We start from the raw sequence: 13002 nt of genomic DNA, 5'->3' as shown, positions 1-13002 counted from the left end.
CACTGCTCTAGAGGAGATCTGCATGGAGGAATGGGCCAAAATACCAGCAACAGTGTGTGAAAACCTTGTGAAGACTTACAGAAAACGTTTGACCTGTGTCATTGCCAACAAAGGGTATACAACAAAGTATTGAGAAACTTTTGTTATTGACCAAATACTTATTTTCCACCATAATTTGCAAAAAAATTCTTTAAAAATCCTACAATGTGATTTTCTGGAGAAAAAAAATCTCATTTTGTCTGTCATAGTTGACGTGTACCTATGATGAAAATTACAGGCCTCTCTCATCTTTTTAAGTGGGAGAACTTGCACAATTGGTGGCTGACTAAATACTTTTTTTCCCCACTGTACATAGCTAGCGAATGCAGCTATCTAGTTTAGCCTACTCAAAAAGAGGGATGCTATGTTAGCTAGATGGCTATGACTATGCTTTTGGTTTTACAAATGTATTGCCACTGGGGCCCACTGGTGTAAGTGTTAAACTGCTTACTGACTGTACACTGTAACGTTACTGCATGATTGTAGCGGGTTTACTAACGCGTTAGTTCTATTAGCTATGTTGACTATGACGTTACTTTAGCTATAATGGTGACAACGATGTAGGCTGTGTGTAGCGGTTATGATATGGTTTGGCTAGGAAAGGTTTTTTTGTCTGGTCACATACAGCTGATGTGTTGTGCATTGAAGTCTACAAGCGAAGGGAAAAGGTGAGAGGAGGAGAGTGCATAGATGTGAGAAGGAATCAAATGTGGCTGCTATGAAAGTGAACTGTGTGATCAGGAGTGTTTTCATTCCGCCAATTCTGTTGAAAAACGTTTATTAAACGGAAGCAAACAGAACGAAATGGGGATAAACATAAGTGAAGAAGTCCAATAGAAACTCTAGTTTGTAACTGTTGGACTAATGACTACACCCTAGATCAGCTAGATGCAGGCAAGAGTGTGCAAGACGGTATTGAATGTGTCACTGTCTGTCACCTCAATTTTCTTGACCTGTGTGCACCTACGTTGTAAACTTTCATTCATAGGCTAGGTTGTAGCAACCTCATGATGGGTATAGGGATAATTTGAGTATCATGTAGTAGCCTAAACCTATCACTGTTACATTGAACTGGGTGAATGGAATATGAATGACTGTCATCCAATATGGCCAATGAGGCCATGCTCATGAAAAACAAAACGTCCTCCCTCATCTTAAACAGCACTGACCGCCACTGATGGATGGTCCATCCTTGTATCCATAGCTCTGTCTATGAATTTGAGAGTGGTTACATTTCTCCAGGCCCATCCCTCAGCTTTTCACCATACTAAGGGCGGAGATACCGCTTTGTTATTGTTTCTACTGCTGATTGCCACGTTAAAACATGTCTTGGAACGATGGAAACATTAATGTCAAATTGGCATTAATATAATAACTTTAATACTTTTGTATGCATGCCATGCTAGACCTGACAATATTTCAGAGTTAGCATTTACCATTAGGTCAATTACCTACTGAGTACCACAGTAGGAGTCATAATACCCATAAAACCTAGCGGTAAAACACGGAAATCGTTCCAATCGTTTTTCCACCTTTAATTTTTCCGTAGGGAATGTTAGAACTACTTCATATAAGGTCTGTGTTTCATATAGGCAAACCCTGGGGGGCTCCGAGGTACCGGAACACATTGAGAAAGAAAGTGTCAAACACAACGTAGCAGCCAAGTAGCCTACTGTCTATGGTGGTGAAACTGGACAGCGCTCTCCAAGGTGCTGATTAATTCAAAGCATTTTAGACATCACTGCAGTATGCCCACATACTTGAGTATAGCTGCGGGGCTTACACAAGTCCGAATTTCTTATAGCCTAATTTTCTAGACAACAATGTACAGCAACAATTTTAGACTACACTACAGAACACCAGCCATATGCATATGTACACATACTCAGCTGTGTGGCTTACAAGACCCGAATTTCATATAATTTTCAAGACATCAATGTAGCAGTAGAACAAATATCGGAATATAACTTCAAATAAAATAAATCAATGTAGGCTAAAACAAAACACACATATGAGAATATATAGGCCTTCTGCCTATGTGATAATATGAAGCACATATTCAGATGACCTTCACAGTACAGAACAAGTTTGTAAAGAAGAATACAAAAATCCTACCTTAGTTTTCAAAACCTCCCACACACAATGACTCTCCCCATGTCAAGTCCATTTAGCTCCTGAGAGTCCATTTCTTGCTCAAAGCCATGAGCGGGACTGTGGCTGTGACAGCCTCCTAAGGCTGTTCTGAAAACTGGCTGTAGTGTCTATTTTTGAAATGTTTGAGTGTTAACTATAACCTGGGTGTCCTCTTTAGCCTTGTCTACAAGGCTTGCTGCCACCAAATGTGCCTTGGTTTAGGCATGTTTTAGTGTTTTTTTTTTTTACATCTGAGGCATAGGATGTTAACTTACTGTGGATTCCACCCACTCTTTTGCTAGTTTAATACCGCCAGTCGTTTCTAGACCCAAGCTCCCTACCTTTTTGCATGTTGTACAGCCCAACTTTTAATTCTGCATGACAAGCCAGGGGTTATACATTTGCTTGTTCTTGAACTGTAAATTGCACCTGATCGGAGCACTTTGTCAGTGGATGCACTGCCCCCCTCCCCCCAGCTCCCCGTCTCGCTCTCCCGCTGAGTCTGACTCGCTAGTAGGCCTACTGGCTAGTGGAGGTGCCGGTGGTGATGCTGAACTGGTGGGATTAGCAGCGCTGCTAGCTAAAGCATCGCCATCAGGAACAGTTTGCCCCTCACTCCTCTTCTCCGGCACTGACAGTTCTCTGGTTAGTTCTGGGTTCGATCCACCATCTTTCTCTGGATTTTTGGACTTGAAAAGTGTCATCAAACTCGATTGCCTTTTCTTATCCATTTTTTATTTGGCTATCCCACGTTTCAAATTCAGTAGGGAGCTTAGGCTACGTAGACCTACCAAGACCTGTGTCAAGATCAGTTACTTACCCCACCGGCCCTCCCAATAACCTCTATGTACAAATAAGACAGCAGGTCTGGAATCAGTATGGCAGGATAAGATGATTACACAGAAGGATCACCGCGCTTTTACATGATGGTCTTTCTGGGGATCGGGAGAAATAACGAGGAGGCAACTTGATTTAACGCTGATCGCTTTTATTAGAATGTCTACAGTACGAACAGTGAAACAATTAATAAATCATGACGCGAGAGGTACCGGATCTGGCCAAATAGGTGCCGGAACAAACAGTCAAATCTGAGAGGTGCCTGGCTATCCAAAAACTAAACTAAAAATAATATATAGGTATTTGGAATAATTTATACTTTTACTTTTGTACTTAAGTGTATTTTAAAACCAAATACTTTTAGACTTTTACTCAAGTAGTATTTTACTGGGTGACTTTCACTTTTACTTGAGTAATTGTGTACTTTTTCCACCTCTGGTAAGGAAACGTCTGACTTTATGTGTGATGGGTGATTTGAAGGAGTCAGGCGCAGGAGGATAAATCACAGAATAGAGAGTTTATTCCGGAAAACAGTGTTACGCAGAAATGCGTCACACAGTCCAGTGCGCAAAACAGGCGCACTGGAACCAAACAGGCACACGGGGAAAATATACCCCGGCAATACAAAATACACAGCGCTCTACCGCTCTACCGCTCTACCGCTCTACCGCTCTACCACTCTCCACTCTCCACTCTCCTCACACTAAACAATCACCCACAAGGACAAGGGGGCGGAGGGAACACTTATACACGTACTAATGAGGGGATATGAACCAGGTGTGTGTAATAGACAAGACAAAACAAATGGAATGATGAGATGAGGAGCGGAGCGGCAGTGGCTAGAAGGCCAGTGACGACGAACGCCGAAGCCTGCCCGAACAAGGAGAGGAGGCAGCTTCGGAGGATGTCGTGACACATACCCACATACTGTGACTTCTATGTCCTCTGTTTATATAATCTGCTAAGCTTTTCACATTAAGGTTTTTAAATTGTTTAAATTGAATTTAAATAAATTATTGAACTGATTGAATGGAACCTGACCCCTAAGTGTTCTATCTTGATCTTCTATTTGTTGCTTTCCCTCCACAGATGCTGTCAGGAAGCACTTTCCATGTGCAACAAAGGGACAAGTGGGAACGGCTTAAAACAGTAAAATGGCCGAATTAAGAAGTGAAGAGAGAAAAATATATAATTAATAGGATGAAATTACGATTTAGTGTTGAGTCGTTTGTTGTATTTTTTATTTAATTACATTTTTTGTGTGAATTTTACTCCCTTTTTCTCCCAAATTGGTAGTTACGATCTTGTCTCATCGCTGCAACTCCCCAACGGGCTCGGGAGAGGCGAAGGTTGAGTTATGTGTCCTCCGAAACATGATCCGCCTAGCTGCGCTGCTTCTTAACACACTGCTTGGTTAACCTGGAAGCCAGCCGCACCAATGTGTCGGACGACCGAAGTCAGCTTGCAGGCACCCGGACCGCCACAAGGAGTTGCGACAGCGCGATGAGCGAAGGAGATCCGCCCGGCCAAACCCTCCCCTAACCCAGATGACGCTGGGCCAATTGTGCGCCGCCCTATGGGGGGGGCTCTGGAGCTCTGTCAGAGTGACCATCGGGTTCTTGGTCACCTGACCAAGGCCCTTCTCCCCCGATTGCTCAGTTTGGCTGGGCGGCCAGCTCTAGGAAGAGTCTTGGTGGTTCCAAACTTCTTCCATTTAAGAATGATGGAGGCCACTGTGTTCTTGGGGACCTTCAATGCTGCAGAAATTTTTTGGTACCATTGCCCAGATCTGTGCCTCGACACAATCCTGTCTCTGAGCTCTACGGACAATTCCTTCGAACTCGCGGCTTGGGTTTTGCTCTGACATGCACTGTCAACTGCGGGACCTTATATAGACAGGTGTGTGCCTTTCCAAATCATGTACAATCAATTGAATTTTCCACAGGTGGAGTCCAATCAAGTTCAAGGATGACATCTCAAGGATGATCAATGGAAACAGGATGCACCTGAGCTCAATTTCGAGTCTCATAGCAATGGGTCTGAATACTTAAGTAAATAAGGTTTCTGTTTTAAATATTTTATAAATTTGCAAAAAGTTCTAAAAACCTGTCATTATGGGGTATTGACTGATGATTGATTGATGATGAAAAAACATAATTTCATCCATTTTAGAATAAGGCCGTAACATAACAAAATGTGGAAAAAGTCAATCAAGGGGTCTGAATACTTTCTGGATGCACTGTATCTATTTCAAGTTTTGCAATATCATAGGGTTTATAATACCAATATACAGTCGAATTTAACTGCTGATGTTTTACATCGAAGTAGGCCTATGTATCAAGTTTCAACTTTTGATTGTCACGTGCACAAGTACAGTGAAATGCCTTTCTTGCTTTCTCTTTCCCAACAGCAGTAATGAATATCAGTTCAATCGAGTACAGGCTGAACTGAATGGACAACAAAGACCGAATGCAATATGGAATTTTGTTAAGATAGATTGGCCTCATCTACGAGGAAATGCTCCTCGGACCCAGATGTGGATGACAGATAACCCTTAGAGGGGCAGCTGGCATAAGTTGACATGTAAATACTCCCCTAAATTTATGCCCATTGGTCAAGAGAAAGCAAAGTGATAATTGCACTAGTGAGCCCATAGGTTACTTAGAAAGCATGGTGAAATTTCCTTAGTGTGCCGTACTCATAGGCTGAAGTTAGTAAGTGAATGATGATCCTAACGCTTGCTAATTGTAACGGAGGAGACGTGACACTATACTGATGAGGTAACATTGTAAACTACCAAATGAATACCTGCTATGCCCATGAGCTAGGAAGCAATGTGAATATATTATGCTTACTGAATAGAAATACAAGTGACACCCAGACCAGCTTTACTGATTACACTTTTGTAAACTACATTAGTAGGCCTACTATAAAAAATTAAATAAAAAGTCAAGTAGAACAAAAACATACAAGTAATAGAAATGTAACTACTGTAAGTAACGCAATTGCACCTTTTTTTTGTAGCCTACCCTACAATGTTTCAGCATTCGAGGACAATCCATCATATTTAGGTTGGGGGAAAAGTCATTGTTGAATTCAAAAGTATTGCTGACAGGTCCACGACAATTTGCTATTGTTTTCTCTCAGAAACAGACACAGTCCATTACCAGATACAGCATAAATTACTGCTAAAGATGAAAACATTCTGCCAACACAATAAATAGACCGGTAGCTTATGTAAAGGATGTGACTGTATGGGTAGGCTACAGTATTGCTGTATGATAGGAGCGCAACAACATTGCCTATTTAATCTCAGAGCCTATACAAAGGCAGGACATATAAACCCAATAATCTATTGATAAACTCAATATTGAACAACAATTTGTCTTTTGCATGCCGTGACCTTATGCCAATTGTTCCAAATTATACAGCAAAAAAAGGGTGTTATTGTCACCATAAAAGGTGAATGGAGACGTTTACCAGGCAGAGTTTTAATGCACGTTCAAGTGCATATAACGGGAAACATGCGTATGTATGGCGTGCGGTAAGTTTATAAATCTAAAAAAAAAATCTGAAATGGTGCACATAGCAATTTCGTGAGAAATTTACGCAACGGTTATAAATGAGGCCCCTGGTATGATGATGCATTGATCACTTATACAGTTTAAAGCATTTATTTTCTAAGTCTACCTGTAAAGTAACTGTCCAGTGTTTTCAGATTTCTATTAAATATGACCTATAATTAATATGAGTACAATTGTTTTCCTTCCAATTTTTTACAATTAGGTATGTTAAAAAGCAGCTTTTCTGTGTTGGAATGGTGTTGGCGTATACCGGTCATTGTCTGCTAAATGACTAAAATGTAAATTAAGAAATGGCAAGCATTTATAAAACGGTCAGTTTGAGATAAAAGTTTGAAGTGCAGTTTTTGAAGTGCTTTTTCTATAAATTAACTTTTAGATGTAAAGTCCCCTGTTTAAGGGACCTGCGTGGTGAAATCGCAAATTCAACAATGAGTGGTTTGGAATGAATCAGTGGCTAACTGCAAGTGTTGCAAAGCAATCACTAGCCTGCTATTCAGTGGAGTGGGTGTGTGGTCCAAGTCTGGGTTTAAGGGTCTCTTTTCCAAGTTTAAAAGGATAAACATTCAACAAGATGGGCCAGAAAAGGTTTAATACATTGGCCATGCTGTCAATCCAGCTAGGAACTCGGGCCTCTTTCTAGTGCTCCGGCCTGAAGATCACTGACGTCATGATTCTACTTAATTTTTTTTCAGAGTTCCCAGTTGTCTTGAAAGCACCATCAATCCAGAGAATGCCAGACTTTGATGACAAAGTTTGATGGCAAAATTTGTCAACGAAGGACTGCCGCACCACCTTCCTGTTCAAGTGAGCACAGCACAACAAGGTGAGTCCAAAAATTGCTGCTGCTGCATAAATTAAGTAATATGCCAGGAAGATATGTATACTGTAGCTAAGAAAGTAATACTAAGTGTATGTTGTGTATTAAGCTGTTAGTAGCCCATGTGCCTCACCCTAATAATTTGGTCCCTTTCCCCCTCCTAACTTTGCTTACTGTTCTGACTTGGTGGTGCACATGTAGCCTATAGCCTCGAATATTGTAAGAGCTTTCATTGTCTGCTTATATGCCCGCTTTATTTATCCTACGGTTCTGACTTGGTGTACAGGGAGAATACTGTAAGAACGGCCCCATGTTCTGAATTCTGTCGCTGTAGCCTACATTTCAAAAGTGCTGAACAAATAGTTACATTAACTACGTCCATCCTAGCTCGCTCATTAATGTCTTAATCGATATTAGATTGACTCTTATCCGCTCGTTGTTCCCTTATGCTATAGTTTGTACATCTCAGTTGTCAGTAGAAACCACATTTGTTTAAGCAAGTCAGCCATATCAGCTATGTTTTTTTCAAAGGCAGTAAATGAGGCAGAATTAACTGTTTAGCTGATAGCCAGGTTTAGCAGTGGCTGAAAAGAAAGCTCTGTTGTTGGGACAGCTTTATGTAGGCCTTAACAGTTTGTGGGCACTGTTTGTCACAGTTATAGTGCAATTCATGTATTGCTTAGTGTTGTGGCTTTGCTGGCATGCATCCTCACATTTTCGGGGGAGTTTGCCCCACCAAGATTTACATGCTAAAATCGCCACTGTGTAGAGTAGCAGGAAATTAGCTTTATAACTAATATTTCACAAAGAATCTCAGAGTAGGAGTACTGATTTTACGATCAGTTTTCCCTTCACACTGTGCCTCTTTTTCCAAGAAGGACCATAGTGATTGTATCAGACTTTATCAAAGAATAAAGCATTGATAAACAGTGGCCATTACGGTGTCCTCACCTGCTCTCCTCTCTCTGGTGGTTTAGCCGTCGATCAAAGTTTTGTTTACAATATTTCATGGTATTGTGTAAAAAAAATGATTAAAATGTGAATACTGAATCTGTTATGACGAGAAGGAATTCAAGGAAACAACCAACAGACGTATAAACTTATTTCAATACATTTTATTTGCAATGTCCAGCAACGCAATATGGTATGAAACAACACATTTACATCACAATTTCTTTGATCTTTCAATATGTTTATCTATTGTCATCTTTACAGTACAACCAATAAATATATTAAGCACTTCCTAAACAGCACTGCGCCATGAAAAGGCATTTCAATTTCAACCAGTAGAAATCAGTATATGTACAAAGTATTTCCTGAATAGCAAAACGTATGCAGTGATACTAATGCATTTTGAAAAGTCCATTATACAAGTCCCTCACTTTAGTCAACCTCTTCAATGGTTGGGCCTTGGGAGCTGGCACCAGAGCTGGACCTTGCCTGATCTCCACAGCTACCTGTGGGCATCCCTCCTTGCTGGTATAGCTTGGTAATGATAGGCTGGCACACTTTCTCCAGCTCCTTCAGCTGAAGCTCGTACTCCTCTTTGTCTGCAAGCTGGTTGTTCTCCAACCAGGAAATGGCCTGGTCGCACCTGTCCACCACTTTCTTCTTGTCCTCCTCGCTGATCTTACCTTTGATGTTGTCATCCTCCACGCTGCTCTTCATATTGAAGGCGTACGACTCCAGGGAGTTCTTGGCTGCTATCTTCTCCCTCTGTGCGTCGTCCTCAGCTTTGTATTTGTCGGCATCCTGCACCATCCTCTCAATATCCTCTTTGCTGAGCCGCCCCTTGTCGTTGGTGATGGTGATCTTGTTCTCTTTGCCCGTGCTCTTGTCCACCGCTGATACGTTCAGAATGCCATTGGCGTCGATGTCAAAGGTCACCTCGATCTGAGGGACTCCTCGTGGGGCAGGGGGGATTCCACAGAGCTCAAACTTCCCCAGGTGGTTGTTGTCCTTAGTCATGGCTCTCTCTCCCTCGTAAACCTGGATCAGGACCCCGGGCTGGTTGTCGGAATAAGTGGTGAAGGTCTGGGTCTGTTTGGATGGGATGGTGGTGTTGCGTTTGATCAGGGCGGTCGACCCCTCCGGCGGTTTCGATGCCCAAGGACAGGGGAGCCACGTCTAGCAGCAGCAGATCCTGGACGTTCTCAGACTTGTCGCCAGACAAGATGGCCGCCTGGACGGCAGCACCGTAGGCCACCGCCTCGTCTGGGTTGATGCTCTTGTTCAGCTCTCGACCGTTGAAGAAGTCCTGCAGGAGCTTCTGGACCTTGGGGATCCGGGTGGAGCCTCCGACCAGGACAACGTCATGGATCTGGGCCTTGTCCATCTTGGCGTCCCTGAGGGCTTTCTCCACAGGCTCCAGGGTTCCCCTGAAGAGGTCCGAACACATCTCCTCAAAACGAGCCCTGGTGATGGAGGTGTAGAAATCGATGCCCTCAAAGAGGGAGTCGATCTCAATGCTGGCCTGGGAGCTGGAGGACAGGGTTCTCTTGGCCCTCTCGCAGGCCGTCCTCAGCCTCCTCAGAGCCCGCTTGTTTTGGCTGATGTCCTTCTTGTGTTTCCTCTTGAACTCCTCCACAAAGTGGCTGACGAGGCGGTTGTCAAAGTCCTCCCCACCCAGGTGAGTGTCCCCAGCAGTGGCCTTCACCTCAAAGATCCCATCCTCAATGGTCAGGATGGACACGTCGAAGGTGCCCCCGCCCAGATCAAAGATCAGGACGTTGCGTTCCCTGGATTTGCCTTTGTCCATGCCGTAGGCGATTGCTGCCGCTGTGGGCTCGTTGATTATCCTCAGTACATTCAGCCCAGCGATCACTCCAGCATCCTTAGTGGCCTGTCTCTGTGAGTCGTTGAAGTAGGCGGGGACTGTGATGACTGCGTTGGACACCTTCTGGCCCAGGTAGGCCTCAGCGATCTCCCTCATCTTCACCAGGACCATGGAGGAGATTTCCTCTGGGTTGAAGGATTTGTTCTCACCTTTGTAATCTACCTGAACTTTAGGCTTTCCTCCATCGCTGACCACCTTGAAGGGCCAGTGCTTCATGTCGGCTTGCACAACCTGATCGTCGAACTTTCGGCCAATCAGGCGCTTGGCATCGAAAACTGTGTTGTTGGGGTTCATGGCCACCTGGTTCTTTGCTGCGTCACCGATGAGTCTCTCGGTGTCTGTGAAGGCCACATAGCTGGGTGTGGTCCTGTTGCCCTGGTCGTTGGCGATGATCTCTACTTTACCATGCTGGAACACCCCCACACAGGAGTAGGTGGTGCCCAGGTCAATGCCGATAGACAGGCTTTTAGCTGACGACATCTTGATGGTTTGGAGTTAGTTGCCTACAAAAGAATGAAAGAAGGTTTTAGAAATTGATATTATTCTACGAAAACCTAGGTGCAAGTAGTGTCAATCTCCAACAACAGGGGTGTTAGCCTAAATATACTTGAATAACAACCAAACCTGGGTTCTAATACATGCGTATTTAAGTATTTGTATTTTAAATAATGTGGCCGAATCAACCAATTCTACTGGAATTATTTGAAAGTATTTTCTAATAATTTCCTATAAATACTATTTGAAACTAGTTCATAAATACATTTCAAATACCCCTAGGAGCAAACAGTCCTGGGTTCAAATGCATGGAGTATTTAAACATTTTTTGTTTGAAAATACACTTGTTGTCTGTGTATTTGAGTATTTTCACATACGTGCTGATACTTTCCAAATGTATTGCCAAATGCATTCCAATATTCAACTAATTGTATTTTCAAATAAAAAATATCAAAATACTTCTAAATGTACCGGTATTTGAAAGTAATTGAAATACAATAAATAGTATTTGAATGAGTCTGATAACAACACTGTTGTCAATGTATTGCATTGTGTTATATAGCCTATTAGTGTTATTAGCTAGCCTAATACAGGCCAGGCACATATTCAGTGGGGTGTAACATACAGAAAATGGCAGACACAATCATTTCTGCTAATCTATGACAGAGAAACGTCTTTTTACAATAGGCCTTGTATGAACTGCACCCTCCTGAATAATATTGAGTTAATATCTTCACATAATTAGAGCAGATTTTCTTAAAAATAAGAAATTATAATAAAATATGCTAGAAAACATGGTGAATATAGCCCTAGTCTGTTCACATAAATAAGGACATAATAAATGGATTATTATTTCAGTAGTAATATTATTTCAGTAACAGTTCAATACAATTATTTCGGTATTAGTTAACCAAATATTTTGGCATATAATGTTATAGCTAAACCGGCTGTCTACACAACCAACATAGCAGAATGTTCTATTTCCATAAAGTTTACAACAGTCATGCATATGAAAATAGGCTACTGAAAGTTACTTACAGTTTGTGAATGTAGAGGTCTCAATGAAAGGAATCAGGCAGTAGCCTATAAAGTCGAACTCCTCTTTTCTTGCTTTCTTCACCCTTTAGTATTCTCGTTGAGTCGATGTTTTAAATGAATGCAATACACCGTAATATATACTATCCCTGATTTCTAGACATTTCTCGAACGCTCTGACTACTCTGACCAATGAGAGTGCAGCATTCCTGTGCGATGAATGACGCTGCGAGGCGTATGCGTTGCAAGCGCAGCAAAGGAAAGCTCTCGTCTTTCCAGAGCGTTCCAGAGGGGCGGAGAACTGCCCAGAAGGCACACAAATAATGAAACCAGAAGTTCAGTCAGTAGTGTAGCTAGGCTGTTTCCTACATTCCCTTGTGTTGATTAAAAGTATAAAAAACTGTTAATGGTTCAAATTTCAACACAAATGAAACAACATGCGGTTCAACCTTTGTCGAAATGTCAGTCTATACACTGTAGTTCCTCAACAGTTCACGAGATGTCAGTCTATGCATTTCTTCTCACTAATGAATTATATATATATTTATTGGAAGATAATTGAGCCAGTGTGTGTGAGACAGAGAGGGCGAATGAAAGAAAGAGAGCCTACAGCACAAATGGCATTGCAAGTAATTTTTTCTACAAACAACTTACCACTAGTTAGGTCCCTCCTTACTTCTCAACATATTTGTATTAAAGCCAGAGTATTTAAAGATTTCCAGTATACCTTTTTTAAATGAAAGACAAATTATGAACACACCGGCTAATCCTTCTCTATTCTATTTTAGTCTATTCAATGCTATTCTATTGTAGTCCATTCGTCTATTTTAGAAAACTTTATTTGAAAACAATCACAGTAAGGAACTTAATTGTTACCCAGAAAGGATTTGCTATTGAGATGGGAAAAAAAACCTGGCTGCATTGGACCTATAAACACATGCTGGTGAAGTGAAAGAGAAATGCCATAGAGGATGAAGAGAAAGGTGGAACGTGAATTGACAGTAAGTACACACTGTGTATAAACAACACAATACTGAAAGCAAGCTATAGGGACAACACCAAACACAGCAGTAGGCCTACAGTATGTGCTCATGTAGCCACTGACACAGAAAGGCTGCATGTACTATAGCCTACAGTAATCATGGATCTATTCAGCTAGTTTGAAATAAATGATTTACCAATCTCCATAAGGATATATTTTAATTACAAAAACATTTTAAATTATA

At 41.8% G+C, this 13002-nt stretch overlaps 1 pseudogene; it reads right to left on the bottom strand.

Moving 5' to 3' along the window:
- Positions 1-8505: 8505 nt before the first annotated feature.
- On the bottom strand, positions 8506-11890 carry LOC121550338 (annotated as a pseudogene).
- Positions 11891-13002: the final 1112 nt, after the last annotated feature.

Source organism: Coregonus clupeaformis, chromosome 10 (genome assembly GCF_020615455.1).
Source record: "Coregonus clupeaformis isolate EN_2021a chromosome 10, ASM2061545v1, whole genome shotgun sequence".
Lineage (NCBI taxonomy): Eukaryota > Metazoa > Chordata > Actinopteri > Salmoniformes > Salmonidae > Coregonus > Coregonus clupeaformis.
The sequence above is the reverse complement of the archived record's forward strand: the minus strand, read 5'-3'. Positions and strand labels throughout refer to the sequence as shown.